We start from the raw sequence: 15,165 nt of genomic DNA, 5'->3' as shown, positions 1-15,165 counted from the left end.
GGAGAACTACAGTGTGGGCTAGGTCCAGTGAAGCTTTTGGGGCAAAGCCACCCCAAAGCCTTGTGACCCCAAATCCCACCCCAGTGTGTCCAGAAGGTAGGACATGCAGTCAGAGGAGGTTAGTCTCAGGCATGAAGATTTAGCATTGTTTGGACTTACTTGAGTCCTATTGCCCCTTTCTCCCTTCCCATTTTTCCCTTTGGGAATGGGAATGTCTGTCTTCTGCCTGCCCCAATATTGTATCTGGGTGCACATAACTTGCTTGATTTCACAGGCTTATAGCTGGACAGCAATTTGCTTCAGGATGAATCCTACTTTGAGTCTCACCATATCTGATTTAGATGAAATTTAGATGAGACTTTGGACTTTAAATTTTTGGTTGATGCTAGAATAAGTGAAGACTTTTGGGGCTATTGAGATGGAATTAATGTATTTTGCATGTGAAAAGGACATGAATTTAGGGGGGCTGGGGCAGAATGCTATGGTCTGTATGTTTGTGTCACCCTAAAATTTATACGTTGAAACCTAGTCCTCAATGCAATAGTACTAACAGGTGGAGCCTTTAGGAGGTAATTAGGTCATAAAAGCAGAGTCCTTAAGAAGGGGATTAGGGACATCTTAGTCTGTTTTATGCTGCTGTAACAGAATAGTTGAGACTGGATAATTTACACAGAACAGAAATTTATTGGCTCATGGTTCTGGAGGCTGAGAAGTCCAAGACCAAGGCACTACCTCTGGTGAGGGCTTTCTCACTGCATCATCCCATAGATGAAGTAAGAGAGGGAACAAGAGAGGGATGAACTTGCTTTTATAACAAATCAACTCTATTGATAATGAACCCATTCCCTGGATAATAATGTGAAATCATTTATGAGCATGAGGGTAGAGTCCTTATAACCTAATCACCTCTTAAAGTTTTCATTTCTCATCACTGTTGCATTAAGGATTGTTTCCAACACATGAACTTGGGGAGACATTCAAACCACAGCAGCAACCTTATAAAGGGGGATCTGAGGAAGATTGTTCACCTCTTCTGCCATGTGAGGACATACAGAAGTCACCATCTACAAGGAATGGGCCATCACAAGACACACAATCTGCTTCCACCTTGATCTTTTTTATTTTTATTTTTTGAGACAAGGTCTCACTTTGTCACCCAGGCTGGAATGCAGTGGTGCAAATACAGCTCACTGTGGTCTCAACTTCCCAGGCTCAAGCAATTCTTCCACCTCAGCCCACTGAGTACCTGGGACTACAGGTGCATGCCACTATGCCCAGTGAATTAAAAAACATTTTTTTTTTAGAGATGGGGTCTCACTATGTTGCCCAGGCTGGTTTCAAACTCCTGGGCTCAAGTGATCCTCCTGCCACAGCCTCCCAAAATGCTGGGATTACAGGCATGAGACACCACGCCCAGCCCATCTTGATCTTGAGTTTCTTAGCCTACAGAACTTGAGCAACAAATTTCCATTGTTTATAAATTGCATCATCTGTGGCATTTTGTTATAGCAGCACAAACAGACTAAGTCACCTGCACAGAGATATCCATGTGTTAAGGTCGCTTAGCACAATGCCCTGCCCCCAGAGCTCCAAACATGGGGAGTCCTTTTTAGAAAGAAGTCACCACCCTATGATTTCATTCCTTTTTCTGTTTTGTTTTATGAGGTACTATTACATATTTTGTTACACAAACAAAACACAACAGTAAATTAAGCCCCTCAACCTGGGGACACAGAGCGCCTCCAGAACCCAGGCTCCTGTAGTCTTGTGGGCAGCCCACATGTGGTTGAACTTGGGTGCACCCACCTCTTTCACAGCTGCAGCCACGGCTCTACTCAATTCCCCTTCACCGCCAATCTGTCCTCACCAATCAGCCCTCTCCCCCCGAATCACACTCTTCCTCAAACTCAGTTTATTTGGCTTTGCCAGTACAGGAACTAAGTCAACAAGAGGGCTGGCGTGCAGTATGTCCTGTCAAACGGGCGGCTGCTAAATGAGAACACGTAATCCAAACATGCATCTCCGCAGTGAGTGCACAGCATGATCCTCCAACATTCCTTTGCGATTAGGGGTCATTGTGCTTCCCCACATTCGGGTCAGAAGATTCTACCCAGGAGGGAAGACCCGGGACAGGTACCAGGATCATGCATTTTGAGCTCCTGGAGGCACTGGATATCTCTGTGACAGGCACCAGGATCATGCATTTTGGGCTCCTCGAGGCACTGGATATCTCTGCTCACCTTTCTCAAGAAGAAGCCAAGGTCTGCAAAATGCCCGGAATGGAAATGATTGAAACTGACATGAGCTACTTCCCACTGGAGAGAACGCCCTGCTGCTCCATGTGAAAGACTGGGCCATGGGCAGGCTCACCATCTACACCCGGAATAAAAGCAGGAAGGAGGATGAGTGGTCAGGCATTGTCTCCACACCAGACGGGAGAGCATTTCTCTTCTCCTTTCTCTCATCTGTCCAACGCTGAGGGTTGTTTGGGCAGGGAACAGAGGGCACGTCAGGAAACGGCAGCAACAACCAGGCCAGCAGAATTGCCTGCATGGCCACGAACTGCCACTGAGTCCCAGCACAGCCTGGTTTGGCCTGAGAATTAGTAAATTCAGCCCTCCCTGACAGATACAGCCAAAGGTTTATTTATAAAATCGAAGTAAAAGAATGACGTTTGAGTATTTTAATAAACCATGGGAAATCGAGAGTTCAAGTGGTCCACAGAAGGAAAAAATTAAAAGGCAGTGTGCCTCAATGTTGAATGAAATAATATAATATAATATAATATAATATAATATAATATAAAATACTAAGACCATTCGGGTGTTGGGGGGGATCAGAGCAGAGGACCCCCTCCCCCGCCCCACACTGTGCCACAGACAAGGACAATGACATAAAAGTTTATCCAAATCCTTGAGATAGTGCAGTTTTGCCCATGCAAAACATTTCTTCTGCATCATTTACACAATGACATCAGATTTCCTTGTGGTTAGGAAGAAACAAAAACACTATATATTAGTTGTAATTTTGAGGTCAAAAGGAAATTTTTGGACAGAAATTTAATGGTATTCAATTATTAGAAACGTCTGTTTGTAAAATAAGGTAATCATCTTCAAAGATCACTCTAAAATAAAAAAGAGGATTTAAAATATTTTTTCACATTTACAGCAAAACATCTTTAACCAAATAAGAAGTCGAATCAGCTTTTCATAATTATGTTTTTAAGTTAGCTGCCTCCAACCCTTTCTGGAACTAGGCAGGGCATAATAAATACGACCTATTTTGAAGCTAAATCTGGAAAATCTGACAGGAAGCCTGCTGGGTAGGACCTGGACCGCCATAGGTGTTCAGCAGAGGACCTAGTGATGGTTGTGTCTGTGTGGCATGCAAAGAGCGGTTTGCAAATTTGAAAAAGATGAAAAAGCAGAGTGAAGATGAACCCATCCAATCCACCATTTGCTTTCAGTCTTCCAAGAGCCTGATTGCACCTCTCTGGATTCCACTCAGATCAGACGACGTCCAGGAAAACCCAAAGCCAGTTTGTTGATCGAACACCTCACAGGTGCAGCCAGGAATGCATTCTCGGGCCAGATTGGTCGAATTCATTCTCTTGAAAACGAAGCCCCCTCCTCTTCCTTAAACTACCCTCCACCAGAGTCCCACTGTGGCCCTCTCTGTCATGTTCTCTTGGGTGGGTAAGGGACATCTCTGCTTGGCCCTTGCCTTATGTGTGAAATTCTGCTGGAGAGTAGCCAGGACTAACCTCACTCTGTATCACTAAAAGTCGCAGGGAGGAGATTCCATGGCAGATGTGAGAGGCTGTGGATGGGATTAGTTACAGGTAGAATGCAGATTGCAATCGTCTGCATGTTTTTCAGGCAAGGCTGAAAGCTGGAACACCCATCCATGGATAAGCGGTGATAAACAATGATCAGTGAAGGAAAGGGGATGGTTTCATCCTGATAAATGCATGGCACATAAGGAAACAATGGAAGTGAGTGCTTGGAATTTTGCAGATAGAATCCAGTACATTTTCGTCTACTCAACCCACGCTTTCCTGCCAAAGAGCTATAGCCCATGCCCATCCAACAAAAACACATCTGAGAACACACTGGGCACCTTTTAAACCCATGAAGGAGACAAGAAAGTTGGTGCATTAAGGCTTATAACAAACGTCGGGTCTGTGGAACCATTAATAAAAAACTAATTGCCTTCAGCGTGGATTTGTCCCACTGTCTTACTCTGAGTTGAAAAATCCAATAAAAGAAAATATAGCCCTAAACGTGCAGACCATGTTACCTACTGTTACCTACAGTCCTAAAGGTTTCTTTTGTCAGGAAGCCCCAGGGAGTTCACAAAAATAAATGAAACCTAGGGGGAAATTAAGCTCGAGGGAAAGTTATTGAGGAGATGGGATATGGTAAGAACGTTCTATGTGGCAGTCAGGAATGCTAGGTTGACAGATGTAGCTAATTCTGAAAGAATAACTTCCTATTCGAATAACAAGTAAAAGGTGTTTAAAGAGAGAAAGGTTATAGTTTACTTCAGCATGTACAGCTTCTGGGGAGTGTTACATAAATATTGTTTAAAAGCAATGTGTTGTTTTCCTTCACTTTGACAGGTAGAAAGAACACAAGACCATTAGCGTCTTTCCTCCTTGGCTGGTGTGTTACAGGAATCAGGTTCTCCCAGGCACCTCTGCTATATTCAGGGGAAATCAGGAATTTAGGTTTTATATTTTTTATTTAAAAATGGGAGGCATGCTTGTTAGTTTGACATTTGGTTTGGCTTTGAAATTTTCAGAGTTTTAAAAGACAAATATTGGCTTGCTAGTGTTTATTATATACTGAGCTTGATATGTTCTTTGGGGCCAGATCACATAAGATGAGTCATTTTCCTGGACAAGTCCTGGAGCAACAGTTCATAAGGAATATTTCTGTAGCTTCTTAAAGGGCAGTTTATCAGCCAGAAATAGTTAGGGCAAGATTCAAGTGGCACAGTCTTTTAATACTAATAAGAATAATCATAATAGTAGTAATAATAAGCAACTGTAGGAGTAGTGTCTCAGTTATCTGTTGCTGTGTAACAAACAACTCCAACAATTCATACCTTAAAACAACAATCATTTTATTATAGCCCCCAATTTTGTGCTGTGAATTTGGGAAGGGCTCAGTTGGGCAATTCTCCTGTTGCACATGGTGTTGATGGATGGAGGTCATTGCTGGTACCAGCTGGTTAGGCTGGAGGGACTGTGATGTCTGGCACCTTGATGGGGATAGCTAGAAGGCTGGGCTCAGCTAGGACTGTGGAGCAGAATGCCCCATCTTACTTGCCCAGTATGGAGGTCTCAGGGTAGCACTCCAAGAGCAAGTGTTCCCATAAACAAGGAAGAAGAGGTATGCCCTTTTATGACCCAGCCTCAAAGTCACATTCCTATATCCCAGTGGTCAAGGCAGTTAGAGTCCACACAGATTCAAGGGACAGGAACATAGACTTACTCTCCCCTCCATCCCCCCCACCTGAAAAGAAAGAAGTGCAAAAGGATTTTTAACCCATTTGAAAAACTACCACAAGTGTTATAGTAATAGCTAACATTGATTGAGTGTTTCCCATGTGCCAGGCAAACTCTGTGAACTTTACTTGTATTAAGTTACTTAATTCTTCAACAATCCTATGAAATAGGTATAATATTCTCCTTTTTATTGACGAAAAAACTGAAGAACAGAGTGGGGAGCTGGGCAATTATCAAGAGAATGTGATTGATGGAGACAAGCAATTGGGAATAATTAGGTCAAAGGTCCCTCTGTTTCCTGGAGCACCAGTTGGCCATGGTCGAGTTTCTGCCAGAATCACCTGGAGCTCTGTAGGCCCCACAGTGTGGGAGGAGTGAACTGGGGCAGGGGAGGTCCCCCTAGACCCACTTGGCCCAGGCTAGAGCTTGCACATATATTTGTTCAAGGAATAAATAATAAGGAATAAATGAATGAATAATGTGTCTAACACACACAATCTGCTTGGTTGGTAAGATTTGGTTAACTGGGAAATTAATTGTTTTCATGAGCACTCTGGCAAATGTTTGGGTTCCTCACCTTCTTCCTGGCCAATAGAATCTCCATTCTGTTTCAGTGTTGGGCAAGCCCAGGGGAGGGTCTTCTCTAGCCCCAGGGGATGAATCACAGCAGGGGGATCCTGGGCCCCCTTGCCAGTCATTGGTCTAGTGGTGAGGATATGACCTAGTTCTGGATCAACAGACCAAGGAGAACGTGCTGGAATTTCTGGGGAAGATGTTCTTCCCTAACAAAAGGTGGCCATAGGGTAACCAACTTGTCCCAGTTAACTTGGGACTTTCTAGTAACCCCTCAGCCTTGGGCAAAGGGAGTTGGCTGGTCACCCTATGTGTTCCTGTTTGAAATGTTGTTGCATCTACAGCTTTAGAGACATCTTCTGATCATGAGGTCATGAGTTTAAAGATGAAAATCTAACTTACTGTGACTAGCCAAGCAGAAAAAGATCCTTCCATGACATCACTGAGCCACACGACAGCAACCCTGGAATTTTCTGACTGTTGTTATGTGACTATAATGATAATTAAGTCATTGTCTTCACTGCTTAAGCCACTCTTAGTTGGGTTTGCCATTATTTGCAGCTGAAAGTAATCCTGATAGAATCAATAAAATGCCAGGGGAAAATATGCAGGGAAAAGTAAATGGAATAAGACCAGTTGAGTACAAGTCATGCAGAAAGCAAGATTTTGAGCACTCCAAGTTCTATATATAGTACACACTGGCCAACCATGGAAGACGCTGGGATCCGGGTCTCAGGGTGGAAACTGTTGGGCACCTTCCTGTGCTGCCCCACATACCATCTGTTCAAATATTGTCAAACAGAGAAATCCTGTGTTGAAAAAACTCTATCACAATTCAACTGCAAGTTTTACCTGCTGCAACAGGCAGAGCCATTATTTGAGAATTTCCACAAAACAAATAAGCTTTCACATTTCATTTGGTGAGCCACGTGGGTGACTCGCATGAAAAGCCGTGTCACGTGCATGATTGTGTCTTGTTGATGCGCAAATTTTTCATGCCCCAATAGAGGTGTGTGTGGTTTGGCTCAGTTAAAAAATTCTCCACCCTTCTCTGTAAGCTTAGAAACAAAAGTGCTCTCTTTCCACATCTCTCATCGGCCTTTCATCTGGAGCCTTCCTGTGAGTTGGATTGACTGAGTGCTTGGAATTTAAAAGGGAGGTCTCCCTTCGGACTGGCTCCCAGAAATGCACCAGACCTCCAGGCACCCCTTTACTGTCATTTGCTGTGGGTGTCTTGTGCCTTTTGTCTCCATTCCAAGTTAGAAGTCCCCTCTAGCCCTTCATTTCCCTCTGGCGGTGTGGGTGACCAACCTGGGCAGGCAAGAATTGCTGATGTCGAATCACAAGTTAAATAAAATAGAACTACCTTCTACAAGACACTTTATAATACATTCAGGGCACAGTTCTCAACCTTGGCATTATTGACATTTGGGGCTGGATCACTTTTTCTTGTGAGCGGTTGTCCTGTGCATTGTCGGATGTTTATCCCTGGCTTCTCCCCACTAAATTCTAGGAGCACTCCTCCCTCCCATTGTGTAATTAAAAATGTTTCCAGATGTTGCCAAATGTCCCCTGGAGGGAAAATTGCCCCTGGTTAAGAACCAGAGCTTTCAGGGAACATAGATGTTATTACATGGAAGTTATGAGGTTCATTGAAGCTCACTGGCTCACATACCAGAGTGGAGACACTCATCTGGGAGGGGTTGCCATTAGTGAGTGAGATGGCCAGGACCTCCAATCAGTTCAATGTTTTGGTGAATGTAGGAGAAAGGTGGAGAAAAGGAAAGGTGAGTCTGTAAGTTCTCCAGCATTTGATGAAAATGTTCCCATGAGTCCCAACCCATTGAGTTTGCATTTGATATTCAAAATGTTTTTTTGAGCCAATAGCGCATGCAATTGTTGGGACAGAGGATTCGGACACCAGGAGTGGTGGGGTTTCAGCTGGCTGAAGCCTCTCCATAGACCAGCCTTGGGAGCCACACACGAGTCAAAGTGTCAGTGGTATTGGAACCACATGGGCAGGCTGGGAGGGGACAGTGGAGGCCTGGCCTGGCCGTTCAAAGGGAATGGATTCCTGTGGGGTAGATGGCACTGGAATGCACCTGCTACCTGATAATATCATCAACCAACAGATGCACACTGAGCTCTGCCCCAGTGTGACGTGACGTTGAGTGCTGGGGCCTAAAGTGCCCCCGGGAGTCCTCAGGCTGGCTGGGGAGTCAGGTACAGAAATGAGGGGAAGCCGATGCCCTCCAGACACAATTAGGGGGTGCAGACCATTGGTGCTGGAAAAGCCTGGAGGGGAGGAGGCAGGCATGGGTCCCCTGGAGGCCAGAGAGAGCCTGAGCTGGCTGAGGCTGTCAGGAAGGCTGCATCCACAGGGGGACACTGGCCCCAGCGAAGGTCAGGCCAAGGGCTGAGGTGCTCGTTCTCAGGGTCACCTTCAGAAATAATGAGCAGGGAAGCAGTTTGGGGGAATAGCGTGAGGTGAGGTGGGAGGTGTGGAGCTAGGGGAGTGTGGAGGATCCCTGGATGCTGGGCCCAGGAGGCCAGGGCCCTGACATGGACGTCAGAAAGGGGACCACGGATGGGTTTCTGCACAGAATCAAGGGTTTGCAAACACCAGTGACCATGTAAGTGGGATCTGGGCCCAGATGGTGGGGACTCCCCCGGGGCCAGGCCCACGCTCGCTTACATCAGCCCAGGCCTCTCCCTGAGGAGCCAGCCCTTGTCCCTCCCACAGCCCTGCATGCTCCCTGGTCGTGCTCTCTGAATTTTAATGGCAGTAAACAAAACACTCCTCCACAAAGGCCACAGTGTGCGGAAAGCGAGGGCCTGCACGTTTCTCAGCGTCACACCCCATTTATCCCACGCGAATGCAGCCCCCTGAGAAACACACACCCTGCCCCAAAGTGGGGAGTTGGGCAATTACCAAGAGAGTGTGATCGATGGAGACAAGCAATTGGGAATAATTAGGTCAAAAGCCCCTCTGTTTCCTTGAGCTCCAGTTGGCTGAGGTTGAGTTTCTGCCGGAATCACCTGGACCTCTGCAAGCCCCGAAGCACTGGGGAGTGAGAGGGGGGTGAAGGGATCCCCCCAGACCCACCCAGCCCCTCCTGGCTCTGGGGAGGCGAAGGAGCCTCTCAGGGCATCTTGCAGGGTGGAGGGTTGGGCTGTGGCCCTGAAGGCAGGCTCCCGCATCCAGGCATCATCTTGGGGGCACATTTGGAAGCTGCCCCCGGGGTTTCCCCATGACCCTCATGTGCTAAGGTGACGGGAGCCAGGCTGGGTCCCTCCTCTGACCCTTGAAGTTATCCCAAGATAAGTGGTAACATGTGCCTCTTGCCCACATTGGCACAGAGCCCCAGGGAGCAGCTTTGTGAGTTTTCCTACAGCCCCTCGCTCTGGGGGCTTAGAATGAGGACAGACCCCCAGCATCCCTGCTTCCTCTGGCACCCAGCACCGGACATTGGATCAGGAATGCATGGAACCTGACTCCCCGGGACAAGAGGCTTCTTTCTACAGAAGACTCGGGTCCTTCCTACTCCTCTCCACCAGCTCTCCAGCTGCAATCTGAGCAGCCTGGCTCCAGCTGGGGCCACTGACCTCACAGTAGCTCAGCCTCCATCTCCGGAACTGGTTGATTCCTTCACAACACTATCTGGGGACTCCCTGCTTGGGGATGGGGGCCATGGCGTCTTGGGGTTGTAATGCTGCTGTCCTGTGAGCAAATGGGCCATCTCATGACACTCTTCTCCTTCAGAACACAGTTTTCAGGGTCCATGAGCCAGATGATATCCTAAAGGTTGGGACAGGGAGACAATTGGGACACAGTCCTATTCCTCCCTGAGCACAGAGAGAGCAGGAGACAGACAGGCAGAATGACAAGAAGCAACGCATGTCAGTGAGTGCTTCATGATGCAACAGGGCATCGGCCACCTAGGAAGTCAGAGCTGCTGGCACCCCAAGAAGGCAAACTGTGGCTGCATCAGGTTGGGGGGGGCACTTCTGCCCAGAGAAGTGGGGGCATTCTCAGAGGAGGGGCCCAGACTTGCCTGTGGGTGGGAAAAGGATGGTGAGTGACTGAAACGTGTGGGGTGGGTGGAAGGCGAGGGACAAGGAGAAGGGACCGTTTTCCATCTTCAAGTCCCAGCACTCAAAATTCAAATTTCCAAGACAGAGACCCTGTGGTCCAGCTTGGGTCCCTCCTGGTCCAGCAATTGGTGTAGTAACAGGGCTTCCATCAGTAGCCAAATCCATGTGCAAAGGCAGAGAGGTGCGTACCTGGGAGAAACAGTCTAGGGTGCTGTTGGCAAAGGGAGGGGGCACTTGGCCTGCTAGTCATCGGGGTGAAGGGGAGAGGGAGGGAATTTGTTTGAACCTCTGCACCACTACACTCCAGCTTGGGCAACAAAGCAAGACTCTGTCTCAAAAAAAAAAAAAAAGTTCTTTCTTATTCTTCAATTGGCTTTTATGGCATCTTCTTCTGGTTCAGAATGCGACATTTTCTCAAATCTTTCAGCCTGCTGTTTAGAGTGTTTCCCATCCCCTTCTGCATTCTTTCTGTTTCCTCCATGAGAAATAGTGCTGTCTGTTTAGCTTTGTTTTTCACTCCATATGTTTTGCGACCTTATTTGTCTATCGTACCTAAGAATGAGAGGGTAGGCTGGGCACAGTGGCTCATGCCTGTAATCCCAGCACTTTGGGAGGCTGAGGCGGGCAGATCATGAGGTCAGGAGATTGAGACCATCCTGGCTAATACAGTGAAACCTCGTCTCTACTAAAAAATACAAAAAGTTAGCCAGGCATGGTGGCCGGCGCCTGTAGTCCCAGCTACTTGGGAGGCTGAGGCAGGAGAATGGCGTGAACCCGGGAGGCGGAGGTTGCAGTGAGCCGAGATCGTGCCACTGCACTCCAGCCTGGGTGACAGAGCGAGACTCCGTCTCAAAAAAAAAAAAAAGATTGACAGGGTAGGATGACTTTTCTAGGATCTCATTGGCACAGGTGTAGTTGCACATCTAAATCTGTCTTATGGTTAGGTCTCTTCCATGAGCAGGAAAGCCGATGGGACCTCCACATACAGGAGTGTGGCTGGCCAGCTTCCCATGAGAGCAGTGGACAGGGACCTGAGTGTTTTGACTTGGTGGCCATCAAATGCCACAGAGGGGTGGATTTTGTTAGGTGCAATCACCTACCATGGGTTTCACTCAGGCAGTTTCTTCAGTTTTTCTAAAGAAGAATCATCTGCTCTTCTTCCTCATCCTTTCTTTCCTCCTCTTCTTCCTCCTCCTCTTCCTCTTTCCTTTACTTCTGATTCTCAGTTGCAAATGATCTGAACCAAAGGGCTTTGTTCTCTATAACTTTTGAAAGAGTCTAGGATGATTCAGTGGCGGAGTGGAAATGATGGCATTTTAACATTTGGGCATGCCAGTTACCAGCATCTCCCATGATGATGAAAGTCCAGTGTGGTCACTTTGGTGGGACACCTCACCATCACAAAGAAAGAAACTCAGGCACCTGATGCACATGGCAGCAGTGGGGTGCACGGAGTCACCCATGTGATCATAGAAGTGGCAAAGCAGGACTACAGGTGCTCATGGAATATGGCTGTGGTTGGAGAAAGCTACTGTCATTAAGGCCGACCCCAGGAAGAATCACTACAGCAAATGTCTGGCCCTGGAAAAGGTGAGCTGACAGGTGCTATCAAAAAGCACCTTGTTCAGAAAAAAAAATACTAAAAAATCTTGAAATTTCGGACTAGGAGGGACTTAGAGACCATCTAGTCCAACAGTGTCACTCAGAATAAACTGAGCCCAGAGAGGTGAAGCCATCACCTGTGGTATCCGCGTGCCCACGCTCCACCCCCGCTGCCTGCCACCGCCCTCCAGCTCTTTGAGTTGGTGGATGGATGGATTGGTGCTTTCATAGTTTCTTTGTTAGAATTCCACTGCCTAAAGGGTAGCACCTTGAACTGTTTTCAGCCACGGATTGCTGCAAATTACTTAAATTAATGCTTTTCTTTATCTTGCCTCCCCTGCCCTTAAGAGAATGAGACATGAGATAGATATGTTTGTTCAAGAGAAAGGAGGAAGCATGTATGAGGCCATTCCATCCAAGTAAAGTCTTTACATGACCTCATCTGCATGCACATTTATAAGGGCATCCCTTACCACAGCCACCTGTGAACTGGAATATTCATCCTACTTCTTAGACTATAGCAGCTTCTTAGACTATACTCAGAGACATGAAGTAATGTGTCTGCCTGAAAGTTGGGGCTACCTGACCCCAAACCCCATCTCTCAACCACTATGTACTCTACCCAAACAGGACACAAGATGGAAAACACAAATACTAAAGGACAAGGATCACCTGATCCTTCTGGATGAAGACTCTCTTACCAAGGTTGATCCCAAGGTCATCTGATACATACGGGGTGGGAGAGTGGGATTTCCAGTAAGACTTGTTTGGTTAGTTGGGTTGTTTAGATACAGTGATGTCATGGCATCCTTGAGGTGCAGCGGGTGGACAGGCAGACAGGTGCCTGGTGCATGATGAGGAAGAATCTGTGTGTGATGGGGGTGGGGAGGGGGGTTGTGGAAACAGCCAGCCCCAAGGAAAACTCTAGATTTGAAGGTAAAGAGACAGGAGGCACATTTTTGAGAGGCAGAAGAAATCCAGAACCTGGAGGAAACTGCCTTCTGGAATGCTGCAGTTGGCACTAGAAGCTTCGATGATAGGAAATGAAGCACAGGACCAGGTTGCAAAATGTTGATATTCTTTCCATTGTGATCTTCATATTTTTTATGTAACAACACATTTTAGAAAAGAGGTTTTTCAACCTGAATCAGTTATTAACTGTGTGTGAACACTAGTAACAGCAATGTACCTGTTACTAGTAGCCTAAATGAATTAGGTGCTTCTTTGCACATGTGAAAGAAGCTAGGAGGGAGGCAGTGCAGGGCTTGTATGGTAGCTCCATCTAGGATTTAGGTTTCTCAGTTTTTCTGCTTGGCTATCCTTATTAGCTTCTCTCCTCAAGGTGAGCTTGTTGTCCCAAAATGGCTGCTGGCACTCCAGCTAGCACATCTACATTCCAGATATGGAGCCAGCAAAGGGCAAAAGGCTTTATTTGAAGAGTTCTGTTTAGATGTTATTAGTTTCCTTCATATGCAAGAGAGGGAGGGAAATGCAGTCTTTTAGTTTGAGCACATTGCAGCCTATACAGAATCCAGTTGTATTAGTAAGGAAAGAAGAAGATAGATTGAGAAGCTAGCTAGAAGCCCCAGATCAGGCCAGCTGGAGGCGATGAATGCCATGGATGCTATTCTGCTGGTTTGGGTTGAGTGAACTCTTTGATAATTGATTTAATATATTCTGTATTTTCTTCTTTATTAAGCAGTTGGAACCAAACTAAGACACTCAGGATAACGTTTTTGTAGATTTAACATTTCACTACTGACATAGCAGAAAGCTGTGCAACACTGAATATTTCATGAAAGAGATTTAGATCCTTCAACAAAAGCCCAGAAAAAATTAAAGGCAATTAAAAAATGTATCTATCCTTGGCAGGGCGCGGTGGCTCACGCCTGTAATCCCAGGACTTTGGGAGGCTGAGGCGGGCGGATCACGAGGTCAGGAGATCAAGACCATCCTGGGTAACACAGTGAAACCCTGTCTCTACTAAAAATACAAAAAAAAAAAAAAAAAAAATTAGCTGGGCATGATGGTGCATGCCTGTAGTCCCAGCTACTCAGGAGGCTGAGGCAGGAGAATCGCTTGAATCTGGGAGGTGGAGGTTGCAGTGAGCCGAGATTGCACCACTGCACTCCAGCCTAGGTGACAGAGCAAGACTCCGTCTCAAAAAAAAGTATCTATCCTTGCAGACCTCCATGTTGCCACTAACAAAAACATGTGTTTGAGAGTTTTCTGGGGGAGAAAGTGTCTTTATTTATTCTCCAGATTAGACACCTATAGTAGTCTCTAAAATTTGCTAAGCTTTCTCCTGTCTATCTGAGAACTGGAAATGGAAAATGACTTTTAAGTCTAGTCTGATCACTCAAGTCAAATTGTTAGAAAATTTAATTCCATTCATTCCAACAACTAAATAAAAGAGGTCTGAATATGTCCATCTAAATGGAGTATTAGGATTCTATGTCAGTCATGTTAGAGATTTGTCTCAAACTGGATGAGGCCAAGGGAATGCAGAGAGTCACCCAGAGTCTAAGGCCACAGGTGCTTCCTAGGACAGAAGAGCTGGAGGATGCAGACAAGCTCTCTCTCTCTCTCTCTCTCCCCACATCTTTTCCTCTCTCCCCGTCACTCTCTCCTTCTGCAGATGAACCCTGTCCACCAGGCAAGGCTCTTGGCCCCCAGAAAGACAGAACCAATAAGATGACCAAAGATGGGTAGGAAGGAAAGAAAGATAAGAAAGAAAGAAAGAGAAAGAGAGAAAGAAAGAGAAAGAAAAGAGAGAGAGAAAGAAAGAAGAGAGAAAAAGCTGGGCATGGTGGCTCATGTCTATAATCCCAGCACTTTGGGAGACCGAGGCAGGTGGATCACCTGAGGTCAGGAGTTCGAGACCAGCCTGGCCAACATGGTGAAACCCCATCACTACTAAAAAACAAACAAAGCAAAACAAAACAAAAAGCAACAACAACAAAAAAAAAACAACTAGCCGGGCATAGTGGTGCACATCTGTAATCCCAGCTATTCAGGAGGCTGAGGCAGGAGAATTGTTTGAGCCCAGGAGGCGGAGATTGCAGCGAGCTGAGATCGTGCCACTGCACTCCAGCCAGGGTGATGAGCAAGGCAAAGAAAGAAAGAAGGAAGGAAGGGAGGAAGGAAGGAAAGAAAGAAAAGAAAAGGAAAGAAAAGGAAAAGAAGATGGGAAGGGAAGGGAAGGGTCTCTCTCTGTCTCTATCTATATAGAAAGATTTTAAGGAATTGGTTCACGTGATTATGGGAGCTGGCAAGTCCGAAACCCGCCTGGCAGGCTGGCAGCCTGGAAAGTTCAACAAGGGTTGATGTTGTAGTTGTGACTATGAAGCCTGGAAACTCTGGAAGAATTTCTATGTCGCAGT

The sequence above is a fragment of the Pan troglodytes genome, chromosome 22 (genome assembly GCF_028858775.2).
Source record: "Pan troglodytes isolate AG18354 chromosome 22, NHGRI_mPanTro3-v2.0_pri, whole genome shotgun sequence".
NCBI lineage: Eukaryota > Metazoa > Chordata > Mammalia > Primates > Hominidae > Pan > Pan troglodytes.
Note: the sequence above shows the minus strand (reverse complement) of the source record.